Here is a 15,969-nt window from a genome sequence, read left to right as displayed (position 1 = left end):
GCTTATGAGGTGTTTCTTTTAAATCCTGACTAAGCAGCCATTTAACAGTTTTTGTCCCACATGTTGTACGTTTCGTTGCAATTTGAGCTGTGTGTGTGTGTGTGTGTGTGTGTGTGTGTACATATGTGCATGCATGTGCGTATGTGTGAGAGAGAGAGAGGAAGGAATGAAAAGATCTGTGCATAAGAATTCTTGAAGGCTTTTTTTTAATTAAAAAATAATTCCTCATAATTATGAACTGGAGTTTATAGAAAGCAGTCCCAGTTTATTACGTTCAGCCACACTAGGTCCCATCAATCCTGAGCGGTGGGGGAGGAGGGGCTGAAGACAACATGAAATTTGGTGTCTGAGTAGATGAGATTTAATTTTCGGGAAACATTTCACTCATAAAATGGATAGCAGCGCGCATCAACCCTGCCCTCCTAATGTCAGTGCTGTGGTGCTAGTGTAGCTAAAATAAGCCTCAAAGTAAAACAAAGGGACACTGCCTCTCAGCACACTGTCTCTTCCCTCTAGTATGTACTGTCCATAGCCTTTCGGTATTCCTATAACTGGCGTGTTCGCTTTGGAGGGGGGAGGGGGATGACAAATCACTCTGCATTTTCTGTGTTTGGACCATGTATAGTATGCTGCTGTAAATCTTACTGCTATTTAGGTCAGTATCCTAAAGATAGCTTTAATTGTTTATGAAGGCCAGCCGTACAGCTTAAGGAACCTGACATCAATGTCTTTTTCTGTACTGATTTTATTTGGCTTCGCTTCCATCTTCATAGAATCCGTCTGCAGCGGTATCTGCTGTTCCGTACTGCAGATACATTTAGCCGGCTACATTTACGCTGCCTGTGGTTAAAGGTTATAGAACGGATACAGACAACTGATCATGCATTCTTCTACAAGCCTGACGGCACCTTAGGGTTTTGGGGGAAAAAAAAAAAATCTACAAATGCTATTCCCTTCATATCAGAATTCGTCTTCACTTGGCAGTAGCTTAACAGGTTTTTATTTTTTTTTATTTTTATTTTTTTTTTCTGCTGCTGTTAGCAGTTCTATGAAATTAACAGTCTATAAAATGCATCCCCGAGCAGATACATACTGTAGTGCAAGCTTTCTCCAAGAAGAGGACATGACAGTATTCATTCCAGCTGCTTTTCTTCCTTAGCGAAAAAGGACTGTTTGGTTTTCAGAAGCAGGAGCCGCTCTGCCTAAGTGCATGAAATGCCTTCTCCTGCCTGGTTGCAGAATTTGGAGTTTGCTAAACAGTGGTTAGTGATTGGCCTCATCTTGCATCACCAATTGATGACATTCCTTCTTTGTTCCCTCCTATCCAGTTGAACCAAGACTCTGAGGCTGAAATGCAATGTCACTTACAACATTAATCAGATACTGCATTTAAGGTGAGCCGGTCCTGTGCCTCCTCCCCCTTTTTCCCTCACGCTCGCTCGTGTGCTGCATGCAGTGCGTATCTTGCCTGTGTGAGCCTAAGATGGCAGGCAGGATTAGCCGTGCTGTGCTGTGTGTGCATGCTGTGTAGAATTCATTACACGTTGCCTAGTATTTCAGATGTGGGTATGTAAACGCTCTCCATGCCATGTCATCTGGTAGCGAAGACTTGTTTTTGCCTCATTACAACCTTCGTTATTTCGACATCATCTTTCTTTTCAGATTCATTTGCTTCTGCAGGTTTGGGTTTTTTTTTTTTTTTTTTATCACATTCAAAATAAGATTATGTCTTTTTTTTTTTTTTAACAAAGCCAAATAAATCCCACAAAACCCTAAAACCCAAACAAGAACAACAAAACTCTGTTAACAGATGGTGTCTCCCCTTTCTTCCTGCATTTGCTGTCTTTTAAATAATGTATGTTGTATTGTTAATTAATGTGAATATCAAATTAAACACTTGAAACTTACATGTTTATTATGCAGGTAGGAGGCAAGGTGGGCTCTGCTTTTAACTCACGGGCACTGCATCGGCGTGCAAGCAAGTCAGGTCCTCATATTTGTGTTTTCGGTGCTGGTATCAGTGGCTTGATTTTCAGCAAATGTGATAGTAGCCTTTGCAGTGGTCAGCTCTGAGCTTTGAACTCTCAGAGGAGCAAGGGAGAAAAAAACAAATCCAACACACCACCTCCTTGGTTGCAGCCTCCGAGAATCCTTGGATGAGAAACTTCTTTTTTTTCAAGTCCTGTTCTGCTGTTGATAAATTCAGTCCTCGTGATCACAGTGCATTCAAGCTGTTCTGCGTATGGTTTTTGGTGTGTGTGACAATCGCATCTAAAACTTGTGAGCAAGAAGACGGAGAAATCAGTTGGTCTCCATCGCCTTACATAAAAATGGCCGAGTGTCTTGTTATGCTAACCCTGCCCTGAGTGGTGCGCACAGGTAGGTTGGAATTTGCATGCTTTATAGTTTTTTTTTTTTTGTTTTTTTTTTTGAGCCATGCAGAAAAAACATTAGATGCATAAAAATGTGATTTTTGAAATAAAAACTAAGATACTTGTAATATTTGGGGGTGACATTAAACTGAACAGCCTCTGCCATCAAATACTACATAGACATAAGCATAAACTTATAAAAAGATGCTGCTGTAAAAATATCATGGTTTCTTTTTCAAAAAAAATATTCAGTTGTATGATAGGTGTGGCGCCACCAGACAAAAGAAATTTTTTTAAAAGTCTGGTGATTTGGCTCAATTTTAGTTTGAATTTAAAAGCCAAATGGGTTTCCAGAGACAATTGCAAAGAACGTAAATAAGCTGTAAAGGAATTATCAAAAATGTTTAATCCTTAAGAAGCGGACTTTTAACTGTATTACATGAGAGATGACAATTAAAAGTTACATTCTTTCAAAAAATCATATTTTTGCCATATACAATGGTAAATCCACTATTTGTCTGTGCATGGAGCAGGGGGCGGGGTATTATCATTTTTAAAGGGAAAAATGCTAAGTTTCCACGGCCCTCTTAGCAGACATGGAGCTCCATTAAATGAAGCCGAGCCCCTAGAATGGCTCGTTGCAGAAATACTGTTGTGCCTCTCTAAAGTACCATATCCTGGCATCTTTCAAAATCATTTCATGAATTCTTTCCTTTGAGCTTAATCCCTCAAAAAAATATTTTAGTTTCAAATTAACACTGGGCCAGAACCTGTTTCCTTGGTAACTGACTCATATTTTAAAATGTAGTAATAGATAATGCACAAGAGTATCTTAGTGCCAAGTGAAGAGTTTCACAGAACCTGAACTGGCTTTAGACATTTTTTTTTTTTTAATGCGGTCTTCAAACCCTTGCGTCAGCTGCACTTCTGGATCCACGAAGGCTTGCTCAGTGGCAGCACTTCTCTTGCCCTTTGTGCTCAGTTCGACCTGAATTAAGGTTTCTCTCCAGTCAGCTCTAGAATTGCCGGTCAAGGCTTGTGGAGAGAGCTGTACCTGCAGGCTCAGGAGTTCACTGGCGCCTCTGGAACAAAAACTGGTTCAGAAATCCTACCACCCAGCCTCTGCTTCTAGCATCCTCAGCCCTCCATGGTAACCAACCTCCCAGCTCAGGGTGGAGCTAGCCCTAAACCCAAGCCTGCCTTCCTTATGACAAGCGCAGGCTGAGCCCTCACGGGAGAGCCTCTGCAGCTGTTGCTAGTACCTAAAACCTCCGGGAGATGCTCCCAGGTGAAGAAGTCTGGGATTCAGAGCTGTGTGTGTGCAAATGGTTGCTGTTTCCAGCAGACTGTTTCATTTCCTACTGTACGATCTGCACAGGCAAATCTCTTATGAGTTCAAGTGTGGTTGTTGCTTACTGTTACTAGGTTGTTTTGAGGACAAATTATTGTTTTCGGACTCATTCTGGGGCTCAGTTATATTAGAGCATGACTCATCAGGTGATCCCGGTCTCTGAGATTGTCATGGAGTAGCTTTCTTCCTGCAATACCTTTTTTTTTTTTTTTTTTTTTTAATCTGCTTGGGAGCCATTTTGCTTCTTGCCTGTGTCTTGAAACGACTAAGTACATTTTGTATATAGTATCCATCAGGGTGCAGACCAAAGGGAGATGTCAGAAGCCTGATTCAGTAAAGGGCATTTATTTTTAAGACCAGCAGCATTAACAATTGCAGTAAAGCTCGGACTAATTGTCACTCGCTCTCGGACAAATAATAGTGAGCTCAGCATTTGTAGTTAGAACACTTGCTGTCCAGAAAGATCCTGTCGGAATGCCTTCCATCCTGATAGGCCAGTGCGAATTAATCACGTTAAATGAATTAAAAATCTTAATTACAAGATTAGATGGGTGAGATGCAGTTGTCGCTGTCCTAGCGGTGGATGCTTGGTGGAGTCCCACTTTCATAGCATGTCGATCCTTTTGTTCTCACCTTAAGCATGGCTGCGTCACTGTGGAGGTTTTCATATCTAATGATTTCTCTAAGTGACATTATTCATTTGTGTTGCTCTTAGTCATGCCTAAGAGAATTTTAAATATAATTCACAGAGCCAGAAAACCAAACAAGACTGTTGGGAAATACACTGCACCATTATCACTCTAATAAATAGACTAGTGGATGGAAGAATAATTATTATTTATTACTTCGCCTTAGTGCAATGTTTGCAAGGCACAAAGCTTTTCTAAACTTGCCCATTTACATTTATTATTGGATTTCCTCGACTAGCCGAAACTAGGGCAAGTGGCACTTACTTCTTCTCCATGTTTAACTGACTAGGTAGGCTCAACCCATTTACACTTTTTAGCTGAGGTGTCTGCGCTGGGCAGGCCAGAGCAGGTGTGACAGGAAGCATGTGCAAACAACTGCTTTGTTCTCAGCAAAACGAAATGGGCAAAAGTGTGGTTTTTCTGCCCAAATGATTTATAGTTTAAAATTCTCAACTCTTGTTTTTCTTTGGGGAATAGAGATATGTTTCACAAGCTTTAAATTCGGTGGCAATACAAGGCTTCATTTCCTCCTTCTACGTTAAGGTGACTCTTTCCTGAGAGTCCCCTGTAGCTAGGATGGTGGCCAGGCTATGGCTTAGACTTAGAGCGTCTTTATTGCTCTATGTGTGAGGGGGGTGGGGAGTGGGGGAGAAACATCTAGAAAATAACCTAGCACCTTCCTCTTGATTACTAAATCATGCTAAGTAAGTCTTTGAGTTTCTGGTCCCACATCGGTTGTTCTAACAGCTAAGTTTCCAAGGTTCACTAAACAGCATATTTGCTGAGCATCTACTGTCTACCAAGCATATTCCAGAAGCTAGAAATACAATAACCAACAGGACAGACCAGAGCTTGCTTTCACGGTCCTGCTTTAATATGGCCGGGTAGACCGTGGGGAAGCGGCAAAAACAAACATGCCTGCAAATAACTAGCAAGCACAAGAACAAGAAGGAAAAAGAGCTGCGTGCAGTGGCACATGCCTGTAGCTCCGGGACTGGGGAGGCAGTTGGTGAGTCCTGGGCTAGCCTGAGCAAGTGACGCTGTCTCAAAACCACTTAACGAAGAAAAACTGAAGCAGGGGGATGGGTGTAGAGAGAACCACTTTGGAATGCGGCTGTGGAGCTGGGATGAAAGACCCACTCGGACAAGGATCTGATGGAGCTGTAGCGGAGTGCCCAAGCACGCACTTTGTGGGCTCTTCAGCCTCTTGAAGCCAGGCTCCACAGTGTCACGGTTGCTCCCTCTCGATGTGAAAAGGCAGCCCAGTCTCCCCCCGCCCCCGCACCCCCGTGGCTGGTTTTTAACCTGACAAGACACCAGATGCAGGTGCCTTTGACCCCGGAAGTGGCCCGAATCTACCTGGGAAGGTGGAGTAGAGCTCTTGGCATTGCATCCCCAGGAGTGATGCAATCCTGGCAGAGACCCAACATCAACTCAGTAAAGGCCTCTTGGAGAAAGGAATGTTCTGGGAAGTATCTTGTTTTGCTTTTTCCTAAGGACTCCGGGATTTACGCTCATGGCAAAACATTGAGACTTCCATTTCACTACCCCACACACCAAAGGCAGAATGGTGGAGAGGTCTACATTTCAATTGGCTAATAAACAATCTTTGTCTTGAAATGCCTAAAACCCTGGGGCTCTGCCTTGGCTTTCCTGATGCATTTTCTCTGTTATACTAATGGGGCTAAGAAAGGTCTTAAGAAGCCAACCCTCTCCTCTTCCTGCCAGGATAGTCGGGTGATGAGGGTCAGAGATTGGGGTTGATCTGCTGTCCAAGCTAAATTCCGTAAGGTTCTTAAAAAGCCTTTCTAAAACTTATCCTTCACTTAGCAGCACACTTAGTACAACAGAGGCAGCCTGGCTGGGCCCTCATAGTTAAATCTCCTACTGCAGGACAAGTTTGCGCTCTGGTCCTTTGTTGTAGAGAATTGCCTGTAGTGGACGGAAGGAAGCGATGTTTCAGCAACGTGGTTCGCATCTTGGTGTGTTTGTTGAGCATTTACCAGGTAGCTGACAGCGATTTTAACCAGGCAGAATGGAACCGGACAGGGCCCCCACGGGACTCTGTTGCGGTTCCCACAGAAGGCCGGAGCAATTATGTATCGTTCCTGGTACAGAAAGGAATCTTTGTTACTGTTCCCTAAAATCCACCTTTCTGTTTATAGGCAGCTCAGCCAATATCAAGGACAGGTCTTTGCTTGGACTCTTCTGTCTTTTCTCCCTCACCACCTTGCTAAGATGAGGTTGGCTCCTAATAAGCCACCGTATGCCTGGCTACCCTTCTCCAAGCTGGTCAGCTTACCTTGCCAAGTGACCTCAATAACGGCTGCCACTTTAGAATTCACGAGCAGATGTTAGGTTAGCAGAAGCCCTTGAATGCAAAAATTTGAATTTGCGATGCAGGCAAGATGCTCTTTGCTTTCTCACCTTGCCTGTTTGACAGCAGGGGGCTGGGAAGGTCTGCCTCCTGACAGGTCTGCAGAAAAGCTTTCTGGGTAGGAGGTAAGTTGAACCTAGTTCCTAAATCACTCTTTGTTAGGTGATCCCAGCCCAGCAGTCACCGATGTGGCCTAAAACGTCTCAGTGACCATAAAATTGTTCTTTGGTCTTGCAGCTGATTCTGCATTTTTTTTTTTTTTTTTTTTTCATTTAATGGCATCTTTGCTGCTGCGGCGGCTTTTTCTGCTAAGGGTTGGAGACTGGTATTTGTCCGCTCTCACTATGTTAGGCGGCAGAGGGAGTTTGTTATTTAGAACTGCTTTGTTTTTAAAAATGCCAGTATAAATACTTTCCTGTGTTCACGAATGCATGGAGGTTTTTGTTGTGTGCTTTACAAAATAAAACATCTTTACCCTGCTCATTGCTACCAAATGGATATTCTGAAATTCTTTCTGCATCCTAAAATCCCTTACCAGGTCTGAGGCCTTGCTCTAATTAAGGCCTCACTGAGCTTGCTACCGGAGTGCCTGCCTGAGGGCCTTACAAACCAGTGAGAGGAGAAAACAAAAGCCACCAGCTGAGAATGTGGTTAAATCCCAGAAGGGCAGTGCCCTTGTAATCCCCACCCCATCCCACCTTCTTTTTTTCTTTATTTCTAGAACTGAGAAAGGGGGAAAGGAGGATTTTTCTAGTAGGGACAGGGAGAGGAATTACCCTATGGATTCTTAAAAGTGTGCAGGGTACTGGGAAACCCAGGTGGCGGGAACAGGCTGTCATCTGGGAAGTGAAAAGGGGTAGTGGAAGACTGAGAAGGCAGTACCTAGGCAGGTGGGGGTGCAGACTAGAAAGTGGGGACAAAGGGAGCAGCCATCAGGCAGTGGGGACAGGCAGGAGAGGATGCTTGCCTTTGAAGCCAGGGGTACAAGGTACAAGGGAGAGAGTGTGGAGAGGGCTAGAGAGAAAGGAGTCTTGGAGGGCCTTCGGGTGCAGGCCGCAGGCCAGCGGTGTGGAGACAGAGCGCTCTGCCGTTCTGTTTGGCTTTGGACATCTCATTGGCCTTGTTACTTAAATCGTTCCACGTTGCCTATTGGGCAGCACGCCCTGATTGATCCCCTTAAGTGTGATAAACCCTGGGGCCTTGCGAAGTCTCCAGTTCCATCCTAAGGCTCAGTTCTTGGCGCTAAGAATGCTGGAGAGGACCCCCTATCGTTCTATTTGAACCCCACCAAAGCTCACCCAAAATGAGAGGGCATCTAGTAGGTGCCGTGCCCAAGTGCTGTCAGACTGCTACAGGCCACAGACTGGAGCTCTCCCTGAAAGGTGTGGGAGAAGGAAAGACAGGCAAAGGGACCCGTGACTCAACGACAGCGCAGACTTTATTTGGGGACAGACCTGGATGGATGTGTGTAGTGTAAGGAGTCAGAGCCTGCTTTCCACTCACAGGCTGGGGGAGCCCTAGGGCAGAAATGGGGAAGGGGGTGGGAAATGGCCCTTATTTTTGGCCTGAGGTTGGCCAGTGCTAGGGTAGCTAGAAAAATAAGGCGAGCAATGGGTTAAAAATGTCTGCGAGCAATCAACTCTCCTGCGGTGGTCAGCTGGTCAGCGTTTACTGCGGGTTGGTAGGACAAGGAGGGTAAGAATCCAGAGAAACGCATCAGGTGTGGTGGGCAGAGGCAGGCGGATCGCTGTGAGTTCGAGGCCAGCCTGGTCTACAAAGTGAGTCCAGGACAGCCAAGGCTACACAGACAGACCCCCGTCTCAAAAAAAAAAAAAAAAAAAAAAAAAAGAATCCAGAGAAACAAGTTACTTTAGTTCTGAGAACTGTCATTATGTAAGCAAAATTAGGGCTTCACAAAATGGTGCGACCCTGGCGAACACCACCCCGCTGTAAGCTGCAGGCCCAAGGAATTGTCTTTCTCAAATTCATGCTTCTCTGCCTGTGGCTTCCCTCAAAGCCTGCCTCCTCCTCCTCCCTCCTTCCTTCTCTTCCTTTCCCCCTCCTTCTCTCTTTTCTTCCCCCTCCTCTCCCTCAGCGGCCCCGCCCCCCGCATCCCCCCCCCCCGCCCCCCTCTCCGCTTCCGCCCTTCCTTCTTCTTTCCCAGCCTGTGTGGTCCGTGCTCCCTGCCCATCCCCAGAGGATACTCTGACTGTCCGGCTCTCTCAGGCTGCAGAACAACCAGGACAGGCTGGCATGGCAGCACTTGGGACGCAGGCTCCCTTATGTTTCCTGCCTGCCTCTTACAGCAATTCAAACCAGACCTGACTTGCCCCCAGGCGCAGTTCTTTTTCTCTCACTGAGGGAACTGGCCACAGAAGTTGTGCCTTCTGGAGGTTGCCTGGGGAGTCCACTGCAGACTCGGGCTTGCCTCTGGGTTTAGTGTTCCTTCCACCAAACCAGTTGTTTTCGGTTAACAGGGAAGCTTAGCTCTTCCCCCCTCCCCCCACCTATAAAATGTCACATAGAAAGTAGCTGGGGCTTTTTTTTTTTTTTTTCTTTCAATGCCAACTAAATTTTTTTTTTAACTAGGAATATGAGGTAGAGTGTTTGCCTAGCACACACACATAAAGCCTTTGGTTGAGGCCCCAGCAATGCCAAAATAAAGAAATAAACAAAACTTCAACAAATTGAGCTTAAAGATGGAGTTGACTTTCACTAAAGATTGTGAACCAGGCAACACATGACCTATAAAAAGCACGGGATGCCATAGGTAGGCCTGGCAGAAGAGCCAAGTTTTCTGAGGAAGTGTGAGTAGAACCCAGAGGTTTACCTTGGACTCCTCCAGGTTTTGGCCCTTATGCTGGTTAAAGCAGGGCGTCTTCCTTATCGGACCACCGGAGCTGGCCTACTTCTGGGTGATCTACTGATTTCTCAGAAGGTCAAACGCCAACCTAATTCAAGTTTAGTAATTTGGGGCTTGAGTGTGAGCGACTCCACTTTGGTTCACTCTGCATCAGAGGCACCCCCAGACATTTGCCTTAAGCTGGACATGGTGCTATACACCTTAATCCTGGCACTCTCGAGACACACAGAGCTCTGAAAGCTCAAGGCTGGTCTAGTCTACATAGTGAGTTCCAGGCCAGCAGGGTTACAGTGAGACCCTGTCTCAAAACCAAAAACAAAAACAAAAAAACAAAAACGGTGAATTGAGGCAAAGCTGAGGCTATCATACAGGTAATTATGTAGCAAAGAAGAAAGCAAAATTCCACAGACTTTGTACTGATAAAACAAAATATAATAAAATGCAATATTAGCCACAATAACTATAATTGATATGACTGTGATTGTGTCTCTACTGTTAGGATTCTGCCTACCTGTGATGTCTGTCATTGCCTACCTGCCGTGGGGCGTGGCCCTGCCCAGGGCTATATAAAAGGACAAACCCTCCTCGTGGCTCTCCCTCTTACTCCTACCCTCTCTCTCACCTCTCTTCCTCTCTCTTCCTCTGTCTGTCTCTGTCTCTATCCCCCCTGACATTTGAATTTCATATGATTTCTTGTCATATAATAGTCTTCTTTTGACACTCCCTCCAATCACTTAAAAATGTAAAGCTTGGGCTAGAGAGATGGCTGAGTTGGTTAAGAGAAAATGATGCTTTTGCAGAGGACCCAAATTGGATTCTCAGAAACCCATCTTGCTCACAACTGTCTGTAACTATAGCTCCAGGGTATCCAATGCTTCTGGCCTCTTCAGGTACCTATACAATGCGCATATACCCCAACAGAGACATATATTAGGAATACAAATAAATTTAGAAATATTTTCAGCTTAAAAAACATAAAGCTATTCCTAGGCCATACAAAAATAGGTCATAGGTCATAGTTTAGATTCATGTTTGAAGACAGAGCCTTCTTTCCTTCCTTCCTCCTTTTATTGAAATAGGGTCTCCCTTTGTAGCCCAGGCTGTATTTAAACTCATGGACCTCCTGCCTTGGTGTCCAGAGTATTGATTGGTATTACAGGCATAGATGATGATTCTATTTTGTAAATTGTAATCTGTTCTAGGGATCAATTGGCCAGATTAAGTCAACATGTTTTGTTTAATTTCTAATACTATTTTTTAAGAACTCTGTGTGTGTGTGTGTGTGTGTGTGTGTGTGTGTGTGTATAGGGGGTGTAGATCAGAGGATAACTTGTGGGGATCTGGGGATCGAACTCAGATCATCAGACTTGGCAGTATGCACCTTTACCCACAGAGCCATCCTACTAGTCCCAATTTCTAGAAATTTCTTTCTATTTAATTTTATTATTTTTTTCTTAGAAAACTCAGATATACACACTATGAAATAGCTAGAATATTAATGTATCACACCTACCACTTTCATCTTTTATCTGCACACAGTAAACATTTTAATACACGTTGCATATTTTCCTATCTGATATCACAGCACAATCACTTGAAAATCTTCCACAAACATAACCTTTTAAAATTTTACTTTGAAAATCTTGAACATACGTAAAAACAAAAAGGCTTAACAAATATCCCCTTTCCTTCATGCCAATTCCTTCGTTGTTTCAAATGAAACCCCACACCTCGTATCTTTTTGTTGTTGTTTTTTTTTTTCTGGGCAGGGTCTCACCACTATGTAGCTCAGGCTGGCCTGGAGGTCACAGAGGTCTGCCTCAAACTTTCTTTTAAATCTCTGACTCTTGAGTATGGGTCTCGAAAAGAGACAATTCTAAGAGAAAAAAATTTGTCTTGGGAAAGAAATGCTGAATTATGTGGGGCTAGAAGGGGGTAATCTCTGCAACCTTCAAAGGTTAAGAAGAGAAGCAGAAAAAAAAAAAAAAAAGGCCTGTCATATCACTGTCCTTGTCATTCTTCTGTAAATTTGCAATAGTTCTTTGAAAACAAAGAAGGTTTTAAACTGTAGACTATTGAAAGTATATATATCGCTGTGGGGCCATACCATAGTGCCAAGTGCCATTACCTCTCATAGGCAACATATGAATTTGTCCAATTAGGTCATTAAACAGTCAAGCACACTTCCAAGTGTCACACAGTTCATCTCACACACACGCTGAATTTTATTACTCCACTTACTTCCCCCTTTCTCTTTGATCCTTGCTATGGCTATTTAAAAAAAAAAAAAAAGTGTTGGAAGAAATGCTCCCACCACAGAGTTTCCCCCAGTCAGAGACTGGCTGGCCCAGCGTCCTGTAAATTGGTAGTTTAAGGCTAGAGGCTAGGTCAGGGTCAGACTCTTTCCTTTTTTTTTTTTTTTTTAAGGGGAGACAACATCTCATAGGTCTTTTGTGAAAAGCCTGATTTGGGGTTTGGTTGAGCTATCCCAATTCCCACCAACAATTAGCCTGGGTCTGCACAGCACTCAGCTCTCAATTCCCCCTCTGGGTAGAACGGGAACATCCCCCTTCCCCCCAACATCCCCCACTCCCCCCCCCCCTACAGGCCAGGGTCACAGCACTTAGGATGTGCATTTTCACACATTTCTCTACCCAGTACCCAAAGGGATCTGAAAGTTGACACCAGAAGCCCTTCAGGAACGTGGTGTAGGTGACAGAAAACGACAGGGACCGGCAGGGACGATCTGAAGTGCTTGAAGGGAAAGAGAAAAGCAGAAGAGGAAAGACCCGAGACAGAACTGAGGAGGGGCGATGTTTGTCCGAGCAGTGGGAGGGCTGACTTGTGAAGGATGCCTTGCACATGCTTAAAGAGGCAACATTTTAGTCTTTTTTTTTTTTTTTTTTTTTTTTTACACATTTTAGTCTTTTTAGCGGCTATCTTGAAGCCCTATAAAGAAAAGGGACTGCTCCATGTCCTTAATCAGAAAGCACGTGCAGCATAACAGAAATCATGTGAGACAGAAAACAAAGATAGCTTCCTGGACAAGGCAGAGGAGCTGTCCTGTCCTGCAAAGCAGAGCAGTTGGAAGTTTTTATTATTATTATTATTATTATTATTATTATTATTATTATTATTATTATTATTATTATTATTTGTTGTTGTTGTTGTTGTTTGTTTTGTTTTTCGAGACAGGATTTCTCTGTGTAGCGTTGGCTGTCCTAGACTCCCTTTGTAGACCAGGCTGGCCTCGAACTCACAGAGATCCGCCTACCTCTGCCTCCCAAGTGCTGGGATTAAATGTGTGCGCCACCTCACCCAGCAGTTGGAAGATTAAGAACTTAAAGTTTAAAAACTTAAAGAAGTCTTAGATTGGATTTTTCCTTTTAAAATGTATTGAAGTGGAAATTGTTACCAAAAAAACCACCACATGTAGTTATTTTAGAAAGGAAAATTGTAAAGAAAACCTTTTCAGAAAAGAGCATACTTATGATAAAGTGGGATGTTTCTGGAAATTTCCAGATAGTTCCCCATACTCAGAAGGATGATGGGGAGAGAGCCTAGTTATGAGGAAGGATGGAAAGTTTTGAGGGACTAAGTGATTACATAAATTTCAGGCCATTCCTGTGATAGTTTAGTTATTAATAACAATTTGAGGAAATCTGTTTGCTTCTGGAGAAACATTTGGCTCCAATAAGAAAGAAATGCAACTCTTGGTGAATGCCCTGGCAGAGGTGAGGGGCCATTCACATGCTAAAACTCTCAAAAAAGCCAGAGCCACATTTCACTAGTAACAAACTGTTGACAGGGTGTTCCCTAGAGTCAGACCTGGGTCTAAGTCCCACGTGACCCTAGCAGATCACCCGTGGAAAATCACTACAAACAACAACACAAGTCCTAACTCTGAGTAGTTAACCTTCAATGCCAACACTTGCACCTGCCTGAAATTAGAGAACACTTAGAATGCCAGGTGCAATTGTAAATGGTTCACACATATATTTAATTCAATTTAAAAAAAAAAAAAAACACCTAGGATGCAGGCATTGCGTGTTAAGATACCAAAGCTGAAGGTCAGAGAAGTGGCCCTTACATAGCAACAAACATGTGGAGGTCAGCACAGGCAGGCTGAGCCCAAAAGGCCAAACACCCTTGCTGACACCTCCCACCTGCCAGTCACAGGGAATCAACAAACAAGCCCACTTTCCGCCTCTTCCCAACCTATGTCCGCGGTTCCCCTGAAGTTTTAAAATCATTTTCAGAGTTTCCAAAAGGCTCAATGGAAACATACAAACATGCAATTAGACCATGAGTTTCTTTGGTTTTGTTTTTAAGGTTGGAATATACCATTACCAAACAAGTTAGCTCAGGTTTTGTGGATGCTCTCATTGGCAGTTATGTAGACAAAAACATTTCAGGTTTTTTTTTTTTTTTTACGGGGAACATGAATCATCACTTAATAAATGCAGTTCAGTGGAGTTGATCTGTGAGCACTGGCCTATGGGGCGAGAGAGAGAATGAAAGGGTGCTTGGCATCCAGAAGGCTGGGACCTGCGCCTTACATGTGTATGCTAGTTGCTCAATCGTTAGCCTTCACAGCTCGGCGTTTTTAAACGACACAGTTCTTTCCCGCATCATTTAAGGTGCTTTGCTTTGCTTATACTATTAAAATCTACTCAGCTCCCCCCAAATGATTACATTCCTAACGTTTAATTAGGACTTGGGGCACATAACGGGAAGCACTGTATTCCAGGAAAGTACCCTTTTTCAAAACCTTAAGGTGTCGCCTGGGAATAAGTTGTTGGGTTTTTGTTTTTGTTTTTGTTTTTTTCCCAAAGAAAACTGTAAAGGAAGACTCAGTGCTGAATGATTCAAAACAAAACAAACACCTGCACCTATGTGTGCGTGAGGCAGCAAGCGCCACACTATGAGTTTGTGGACGAAGGATGCCAGCGGGCAGTCAGTGGGCATTATTTGAGGAAGCGGGTGGGCTCTCTTGCAGGAGACAGTACTTATACCATGGTGGGAAATAATCTGCCAGCCACGAGGAAGCACAAGTGACACCCAGTTCCCGAGCATTTGGTGCCCTTAAAGCCCTCACAGGACTCGGGTGCGCGAGGCCTGCGCCCGGTGTCCAGGGCCTGCTCAGTGGCCGCGCAGCAGCCCCCCTGTGCGAGCCCGGCTCTGCAGCGGTGGCGCCGGGCGTTGGAGCCTCACGGCCCCGCAGCGTCCCCGAGGCCTGCGCGTCCGCGCTCGAGGTCGAGCCGCCCTCGGGCCTGCACCGGGGGTGGAACGGGAGTCCGGGCCCAGCCACCGGCGTCCATTTTCTGGGCGGCGCTGCGGCCGGACTCGCGGGTCCGGAAGCGCCATGGACCCCGCGGGAAGCGCGCGGGTGGCGGAGCAGAGCCCCGTAAGTGTCCCCCCCGGGCCCGCGCGTCTCCGGGAGGGAGGCGGGAGCCGGTGGGCTGCAGCCGCGGACGCGGAGCGGACGGAGCAGCCAGCGTTCGCAGGTGCCCGTGTCCCACCCCACCAGGCTCTGTTGCACCGGGGTGGGGGAGTGGGGAGGGTGGGAGGGGTAGCGGGAGGTGGCGACTGACGCGCACCTGGGGCTCGGGACCCGCTCGGGGACTGTCGCACCTCCCCTCCCCTGAAGCGCGAACCCGAGCCGCGCGCGTCCTGGCCCTACCGGATCACGATGAGATCCTGGTGCGACACCAAGCCCCTGCAAGTGAACCGGACGTGCAAAGGCAGGGCCCTGCCCCCAGGGGGTTGCAGTCTTGTCCTCTTACTCCTCTCTTGCAGCCGTCGGTCTGTTGCGACAACTCGACAGTCCGCCTTTAGACACTTCTTTGCAGGTTAGCCTGAGATTTTATTTTTTATTTTTTAATCTATCTTCCACTTTATAACTCCTGCTTTGCGGTGGGTAAGTGCCTGATTCCATTCTGGGCTTAGGGCCTGATGGAAAACTCTTTTTAATGATCTATTCTAAATGATACAGGTTAACGTGCCGAATACATATTTGAAAGGTTAAAGACGATTCTCCTAATTGGGAGTGCTCGCTCAGGTTCTTGTAGCTGGAAAGAGTGGGAGTTTCGTTGTGGTTTCAGAGAAACTTATAGCGACTTAATATAGCTAAGATCAAAGAGCAGAGTTTGTGTTTTGTGACAGGATATCGCTAAGGAGGCTAGAACATTCAGCATGCATGCAGCCCAGGCTGGTTTTGAACTTGCCACGGTAGATTGACTGCTAGGCTTATAGGCCTCTACCAGTGGTTTTCCCAAGACCGAGCACGGATTTGTAGAATCCCTTGGGTGGGTCAT

At 45.2% G+C, this 15,969-nt stretch overlaps 1 protein-coding gene across 5 annotated transcripts in view; it reads left to right on the top strand.

Annotated features, from left to right (window-relative positions):
- Zbtb38 (zinc finger and BTB domain containing 38) overlaps window positions 1-15,969 on the top strand; it is a 71,406-nt gene that overhangs the window by 18,666 nt on the left and 36,771 nt on the right. Inside the window, exon 2 of one of the 5 annotated variants that reach the window (XM_051140649.1) lies at window positions 1,329-1,393. The exons of 1 other annotated variant lie outside the window; for it this stretch is intronic. The gene's annotated coding sequence lies outside the window, so the exon portion shown is untranslated. Of the gene's footprint in view, window positions 1-1,328; window positions 1,394-1,724; window positions 2,380-14,911; window positions 15,060-15,340; window positions 15,505-15,969 lie in introns of those variants that run through there. 3 more of the 5 variants (XM_051140647.1, XM_051140648.1, XM_051140646.1) reach the window with 3 other exon arrangements.

Source organism: Acomys russatus, chromosome 32 (assembly GCF_903995435.1).
Source record: "Acomys russatus chromosome 32, mAcoRus1.1, whole genome shotgun sequence".
In the NCBI taxonomy this organism is placed as follows: Eukaryota; Metazoa; Chordata; class Mammalia; order Rodentia; family Muridae; genus Acomys; species Acomys russatus.
Note: the sequence above shows the minus strand (reverse complement) of the source record. Positions and strands in the feature narration are given on the sequence as shown.